The sequence below is a fragment of the Pipistrellus hanaki genome (assembly GCF_964339955.1).
Source record: "Pipistrellus hanaki genome assembly, chromosome: 7".
Lineage (NCBI taxonomy): Eukaryota > Metazoa > Chordata > Mammalia > Chiroptera > Vespertilionidae > Pipistrellus > Pipistrellus hanaki.
Genome location: NC_140509.1, coordinates 73672771 through 73680766, shown reverse-complemented (window position 1 = coordinate 73680766; position 7996 = coordinate 73672771). Strand labels below are relative to the sequence as shown.

The following is a 7996-nucleotide window of genomic DNA, read 5'->3' as shown; positions in this document are numbered from 1 at the left end:
TTTCTAGAATCCATGTCCCCTGCCCACGGAGGACTGGAAGGAAGACAGAGGCAGGGATGGAGAAGTAAAAAACGACAGCTATCTCAGCAGTGGGCAGACTTGTGCCTGAGCATTGTTCCACCTGCTGCCCGTGGGACTGCTCTGCTGTGTTTCTGCTCAATTCCCTCTGTATAAACTCTTTCCAGGAGGCTCATTAGTCAAATGTACTCTTGGCAGAACCACTTCCTTTTCTCCCAGTCCTGCAGCTACCACCCCCACAGACATGACCAGACATGTTTAATCATAACCTGTACGCTGCAGACACTCCTGCTTCATGCACTTTCCTGAGAGGTAAAGATAAATAATTCGAACTCCACCTCCATCTCCAAGCAGTGGACTGTGTTTAGATGAAGCTGAACAGAAGGAACTGGGTGATAGGAGCGTGTCAGGAAAGCGATTTGGACTATTTCTTTCAAGCAAGAGTTCGAAACAAAGGTACAAACCAAGGTGCATCAAAAGGTAAAAACTCAATCTAGAGTCCATGTTGATAGCTACCAACTGGTACTTTTCATTTTAGTTTTTAGATTATTAATTTGCTATTCTGTGGACAGCCTATGTAAAAAATAACATGTGGGAATCGGTGAGTTTTGAGAAAGCAATGTTTGTGTGTGTGTGTGTGTGTCTGTACTTGTGTCTGTGTTTAATCATTAATGTTTCTCAAATTTATGCCAGTGATTAGCACAGAAGCATGCTCCCTAGTCCTCATACACTTAACAGGCCCATTCTCCTACCTTAGCCATGTGTTTGCAGGTCGGTTCGCTGATCTCTAATCAGTCAGCTGAGATATTCACTGTAGCTTCGGTCTCCAGCCCTGTCTGGAAGAACTCCAGCCTGGGAGAATCTAAACATATCACTCAGAGGCCTGTGATGTTGGAAAGAAAGGAGGTTTTGGATGATTTTTGTTTTTGTTTGGACTTGGGTCAGTGCCTCCCATCTACAGCTGGAATGTGTGCTGGACGGTTTCAGATGTGTTTTGGAAGATTGATGTGGGCCCCCTGAAAGTCAGCTACACTGGGGCCTCAGGAGACGCGAGGAGCAGGTTATCATGTTAAAGAACACATCTCTCTTTATCATTAAATATTGATACTGAACAGTGAGGCCATGGGAATTCTCTTCCACTGGCAACCTCAGCCCTTCCAGACAATGTGCATAGTACGAACCAGTGCCAGGGCGAGTCCTGTCCCTGGCTTCTCCATCCGTCATTGACTCCTAATAAAAAGAGTTCATCCAGGGGATTTAAGTCAAAATCCAAGAACTAAACTTGTTCCTGTATAGGACACGAATACTATCGTTGGAGAACGGAAAGAAAATGCTTCCAATGTACAGAGACATAAGAATAAATGCCAGCAGGGAGATTAATTCTTTTTGCCAGCAGTATCCTACTGATCACATGAGCCATCCTGTGAGAATTACCTTCATATCACTTTTATAGGGTGAAAAGATATCTTATAGAAGTAAGAATCACTCTTGCTTTATTTTATGGGTTGTACTTGTGGTGATTCCACCTGTCCCAGATCATCATGGCAACCCCCTTAGTTTTTGATCATCCAGTAAAACTTTCCACCTTCTTTAAAGAAAATGCAGAATCTAAAACAGAATTGGACACACTCATTATAGAACAACAACAATAAAAAAACAACATAAGATAAATATTGACATTTAGAAATTAATATACTGACTGGCCATATTATTATGATCTCTGTAAGCATAATAATTTGGTAACTCAGTATATATATAGCCTGGTGCATGAATTTGTGCATGGGTGGGGTCTGGCCAGCCTGCCCAAGGGAAGGGGACATGGGCAGTTGGCCGGCCTGACTGCTGGTCAAACTCCTGGTCGAGGGGACAATTTGCATATTAGCTTTTTATTATATAGGATATACACTGAGTTGCCAGATTATTATGCATTCAGAGATCATAATAACCTGGCTACTCAGTGTAGATTGCTCATAAGAATGTGAATTTCTTGCAGCTCTTATAAAACAACTGCGTGTGGCAACATCAGGCCCCCATTTTGCCTGCTAGCAACATGCTGGATGGTGCTGGGGTCACATTTAGAAGAGACACATGCTCTTATTAATGCAGGCCAGCTTTATTCATAGGCTTGACCTTCCTTGTCCTTGTAGGAATTTGATTTATACTGCCTGATTTATAGGAAAGCAAGTTTCATCGATTTTAATTTTCTTCTTTATGATTCTAAGTTTGCCTTTTATGTTTTTAATGAGAAATGAGCCACAGCCAGGGAGTGGAAGCTGCCCATGAAAATATGTAGACAAATGGACTTCTCCAGAGCCATAACCTAAGTACATTAGACAATAACTGGGTTCAGTGTTTCCATGTCTGAAAGACTGAGAGAACAGCCAGAACTCGGTAGGCGTTATATACTTAGTTTCATAGATACATATTGAGGGGAGATGTTGCCCAAAGAAGGCCAGCACGGTGGGTATTCCCTGCCTGGAGCAGTTTATGGAGCTGGAACTATGGCTTCAAAGGAGCCTCTATCCCGTGCTGTGGTAGGACATGTGGTCACCTGGCTAGGAAAGAAAGTTTCTGGGTCTTATGATATTACAAAGACAAGAGAGAAGAAATGCTTTTGAGTTTAGCTAAACCTTGTCCTCCCTTCTACTCCTTCTTCCTGGAGGACGTGGTAGCCTCAGAGGAGTTCCTGCTTCTTCTCCCAAGACCATGCCTACCCTTATATTCCAGCTGCTTATGCAGAAATTAGAATTTTTATTTTGAAAATATAATCAGAAAAAATATACAAACCTTGATGAATTAAATAAAATTGCTTCTTTTTGTTTTGTTTTTTAACGCTGGATAAGACAAATATTTTTCTATATATGCCCATGTTTCTGATTCTTTAATGCTCTATTTTCCTACGAATCTTTTGCAATTCATTTTATGTTTTCTTTCTTTTCTCCAGGAACTCACTTCTCCCTCCCTCCCTCCCTCCCTCTCTCCCTCCCTTCCTCTCTCCCTTTATTCTAGAATCTGTGGTTCATTTCCAGCTCTCAACTTTTATTCTTATCTCCCTTTGGTCAGCCTGGCCTCTTTTATTTTCTGCCTATTGTTGCTTCATGGCCTCCCCCTTGGTGCCCTCCTTCATGATTGTACATAGTCTGTTTCTCTCTTCTGTTCAGTTTGTTTTATTCTCTTCCCCTATATTTGTTCCTCCTCCTGATTAAAAACAAACACCTCCCCAAAACACAAATAGGATTCCTACTTGTGTTACTTGTAGTTATTTCCTTAGTTTCTTGACACGAACTCCACATTGCAATCTGTTTTATACTCTAAGTTGCCAAGATCCTATTATAACATAGTTTCCCCCTAGGGTGCCATAAAACATTTGAAGATTTATTTATTTATGTATGTATTTATTTATTTACATTTTAGAGGAACAAATGCTATTTCCATTTGGTTCCTGCTGTGTGACAACCCTGGACCGGAAGCCATGATGTAGGTTCTGACCCAAGTTTGTCCCTTGGCTAGCTACATTGCTGTAAGGAGGCCGCAGTACCGGTGGGTCTAGGTTTCCTCATTTGCGATGGCTACAGAGGAAGAACTTCCTTACGGCTCTAGGTCTGGTCCTCAGACCAGCCACCTGGGAGCCATCGGAGAGCTTGTTAGGAATAAACAACCTCAGAACTTCCCTGACACTTTCCGACTTGAAATCTGCTGTTTTACAAGATCCCCAGATGACTTAGGTGCTGATCGAAGTTTGAGAAGCACAAACTAGATGACCTCTAAGGTACTCTTTTTCTTCTTCCAGCTTTAAGATTGCTGAAAATACGTGAAACATGTTAGTTAGTGAAAGTCAGTGAAAAAATAAAGTGAAAACTGCCTTGCTCACAGGGCACAGTAAAATCACCCAAGAACCTATATCATAAAAGGCCTGTGGTCGTGATACCCTCACAATGTCACCACCAACTACCGGACACACCAGGAGGTACATTGTGGGTCCTGCAGTGGCCACAGTGGGCGGGAATTCTGGAGCATTGTGGGGTGCTGGCAGTGTCTGAGGAGCGTCACATGGCCCTGATGGCATAGCCTAGGGCAGTGGTCGGCAAACTCATTAGTCCACAGAGCCAAATATCAACAGTACAATGATTGAAATTTCTTTTGAGAGCCAGATTTTTTAAACTTAAACTTCTTCTAATGCCACTTCTTCAAAATAGACTCGCCCAGGCTGTGGTATTTTATGGAAGAGCCACACGTAAGGGGCCAATGAGCCGCATGTGGCTCTCGAGCAGCAATTTGCTGACCACGGGCTTAGGGGACCCTCCACGTGCAGGTTTTAATTGTGCGCTGGGCCTTTAGTCTTTGATAAAAAGCCAATGTCTTGGGCTCCTCCCTCAGAGCATCTCCTGGATAGTATTTTTTTCCCATGTCCCAGGTGATTTACATGAGCAGACTGAGAACCACTCAGATACACTACTTGAACTTTTACATCTTCTGATGCCATCTACACTGGCTTTCTTTTGAATATAAGGAACTCCAAACTGTTAAACCCACCAAAAGATATTATGGGGAGGGTAACATATTCTGGGGTAAGGAGGGAATTATTGAAAGTGACACTATATATTTTTATAGCATTGTGAGAGCAAAAAGCAAGGCTCACTAATTTCCCCCCTCAAGCTTCACTCAGATGTCTGCTGACAATGGGAGTGTTTGTAGTAAGAAGGCAGTAACCCCTGGTGAGTGATGGATATGACATTCCCAGAGAGCCCTGGGGAGTGGGGGGCGGATATTTCAGTAGAATGGTTTCATTTCATCAGAGCTTGGTGCTGGTGTTGACTGGGTGAGCACAATTAGCCACATGCTATGATTGGGTTACCCAGCCACTGAGTTCCAATTTACTTTTGATTATTTCATGTTGTTGAATTGTAGTTTATTTAAAACAAATTGAAACCAACAGATTTCTTTCTTTCTTTTTCTTTTTCTTTTTTTTTTTTCTCTAAAACTTCCAATACAGTATTTTTACTGTGAGAACTGAGAACGCTATAGTCATAAAGCAGTTTGTCACAAGTGGAAGGAATGATAGTGCCATTATGGGAAAATTCTTTTATGTTATAGTTTTTCAAGTCAGACCTAGGAAAACTATCTTTAAAGATGAGCTTAACTCTTTTTTTAAGATATAATTTTTTCTCCAATTCTTTTTTTAAAAAATATATTTTATTGATTTTTTTTTTTTTTTTTTTTTTTTAACAGAGAGGAAGATAGAGGGATAGAGAGTTAGAAACATCGATGAGAGAGAATCATTGATCAGCTGCCTCTTGCACACCCCCTACTGGGGATGTGCCTGCAACCAAGGTACTTGCCCTTGACCAGAATCGAACCCGAGACCCTTCAGTCCGCAGGCCGACGCTCTATCCACTGAGCCAAATCGGTTTTGGCAATTTTTTCTCCAGTTCTTAACAAGACAAACCAGCGTTATATTTTGATCACTTAAAAAAAAAAAAAAAAGATTATATTTTTAGTGATCAAATTACTTGATCAAAATAAAGAAAGCATGTATTTTCCTTAAGCGTATTTTGTGTTTGTTCTTGGCTTAGCACAGCACCTTCTTTTTTCAATTTTTAGGCCCTGAATTATTTCTGCTTTCAGTTTAGCTGAGGAGCCAACATTCTGTCATTGTGGGGGATTTCTGAGGTGTCACATTGAAGAAGAGAGTTATTTAGAATGCGATGTCATTTGGTTTGGTCCTTGAGTATTACTCCAAGAAGTTGTGTGAGCAGAGGAACACGAACCTGGTTGGACAGCTGTCTTTCCCATTGTGTAGCAGATCCCCAGGTGGGTCTTCAGTTAGGGTTGGGCCATCCTTTCATCAGGTCTGCAGAGAGTCTCTGGTAGTGATGTGATTCTTACTTCACACATTGCTCTGAATCCCGTGAAGACTCAACAGATATTTCTTCACATACGTACTCAAGCCCTGGTAAAACTTGTGCAGTTGGAAACTTTCCCTTCAATTGCATTCTCTTTCTTATTGAGAAGCCTCTCCCTATTGTTGGCACTGCTTCGTACTCTTCTGTAACCATTTGGTCCTACTCCCAGCTGCTACCTATCTAGGGAATCTTTGCAACAACTTCTTCAAACCACTCTATTAATATGCACTTCTTTCTGGATAAAGAAATCACTAAACTGACATACTTTTCTTGTTAACCTGACGTCTTCCTTTGACATTGTGTGATATATCTTCTCAGCTTTCTTAATTCCTTTGCAAACGGGAGAATGTTGAAAAGCTTTCCATCAAAAACTTGACCAAGCCATTCTAGGATGGCTATTTTATTTGATTTTTGGAGCAAAAATTCCAAAATATTTCCTGAATCTCACCCCTCATTTTAAAAGAAAACAAGCTACATTTCAAAGCTAAATAAGTGTCAAGTTTCCCCATTTTTTGAACTTTCTAAGTAGAAAAATATCTTCCCCAGTGTTTCATGTAGATAGGAGGAAGGGGTGGTGGTATTAGGGGTATCTGAGTGGTGGGTGGTGTAGAAATATGGGCTAAGCTTGGAAGTCAAGCAAGTTGCATTTTTCCCTTAATTTAATCCTTAAATTATTTTTGTCTTAGAAAATATGATGTTAAATGGAAGTATATTTTGTGGTGTTAAAATTTAGCTACATAAAAAATATATATATATAACCCCATACAGTATTCTATATCTCCATCTCCATCTCCATTTCGAACTCTATTTCTATATCTATCTCTATCTCTATCTGTATAGCTATACATATGTATGGATATTTAGCTATAGATATCAATTATAAAGTTTTTAAAATATATATATTTTATTGATTTTTTACAGAGAGGAAGGAAGAGGGATAGAGAGCTAGAAACGTCAATGAGAGAGAAACATTGACCAGCTGCCTATTGCACACCCCCTACCGGGGGATCTGCCTGCAGCCAAAGTACATGCCCTTGACTGGAATCGAACCTGGGACCTTTCAGTCCGCAGGCCGACACTCTATCCATTGAGCCAAACCGGTTTCGGCAGATATAGAAATCAATTAAACAATAATCCTGACTTTGCAAACCTGACCTTTATGGGTCTGGAATCTTTTTTATTTTATTTTGTTATTGGAAATTTCTAAATTCATACTCATGGCTTCTGACTCAATCAATATGCCAATAGAAAATATAATTAGCTTTAACTAGTGATCTAGACCTGCAAGCTCCAATAGCATTTAATGTAAGTTACTTCTAGTGCTTTTTCTCCTGAGGCTGCTGAAAAACTGTGGTGTAACCACTTCATTCAGAGCATACTCCAGTCTTATGAAAATTCTCATGTTCTCATTAACACTGCTGAAAATTTCAAGAACAATAAAAGTAGGTTTGGTGCTGATTAGAATGTGATTTCTCCTGAGAGTATTTGGAATTTGCTATGGGTTAATGAAAATTTCACTCACTATTCTCCTTCACAAGTTTTCCCAGGGTCTGGTAGGATTTTTGCACTATTTCCAGATTGCAGAGGGATGTATAAAATAGCTTGAAACTAGAAGGCTTATTTTATTGTCTAGATATCAGATTCAAATATTTGTGTCACTTGAACTGTTAGCACAAGAGCTGATGGAGAAGAAGTTATTGTGACTCACACGGTCTCTGAGCCAGAGAGTTTTGCTCAAATAAGAAGTGTAATGGGTGTGTTAGGATGAGCCATCTCATGTTTGGGAGTCTCTTCTACTAGGAGTAGAAAAGGTAACTAACCTGAAAACATCAGTAAAGGGGCTCTCCTGCATATTTCTCCCATGGGGCATCAGTCTTTAAAGCCCTTCTTCCTAGTTAGTATCTTTGGTAATGAGCCAATAGTAGGTGTCTGAGAAGACCAAACTCTCTTAGCTCTTGGACTAATAGATTGGATTATTTTGGTCTTAGGATGTACTCTGAAGAGGGGGAACATAAGAAAGATATATTTTGCTTCTGGACTGAGAGGGAGAGTCCAGAATCTTAAATGCTATATAA

General features: G+C 40.4%; 1 long non-coding RNA gene across 2 annotated transcripts in view; it reads left to right on the top strand.

Annotated features, from left to right (window-relative positions):
- The first annotated feature begins 291 nt into the window (after positions 1-291).
- The window catches only part of LOC311625437, a 106305-nt gene continuing 98600 nt past the window's right edge, over positions 292-7996 (top strand). For both annotated transcript variants that reach the window (XR_014795506.1, XR_014795507.1), the window contains exon 1: positions 292-498. This is a non-coding gene — a long non-coding RNA (uncharacterized lncRNA). The remainder of the gene's footprint in view (positions 499-7996) is intronic.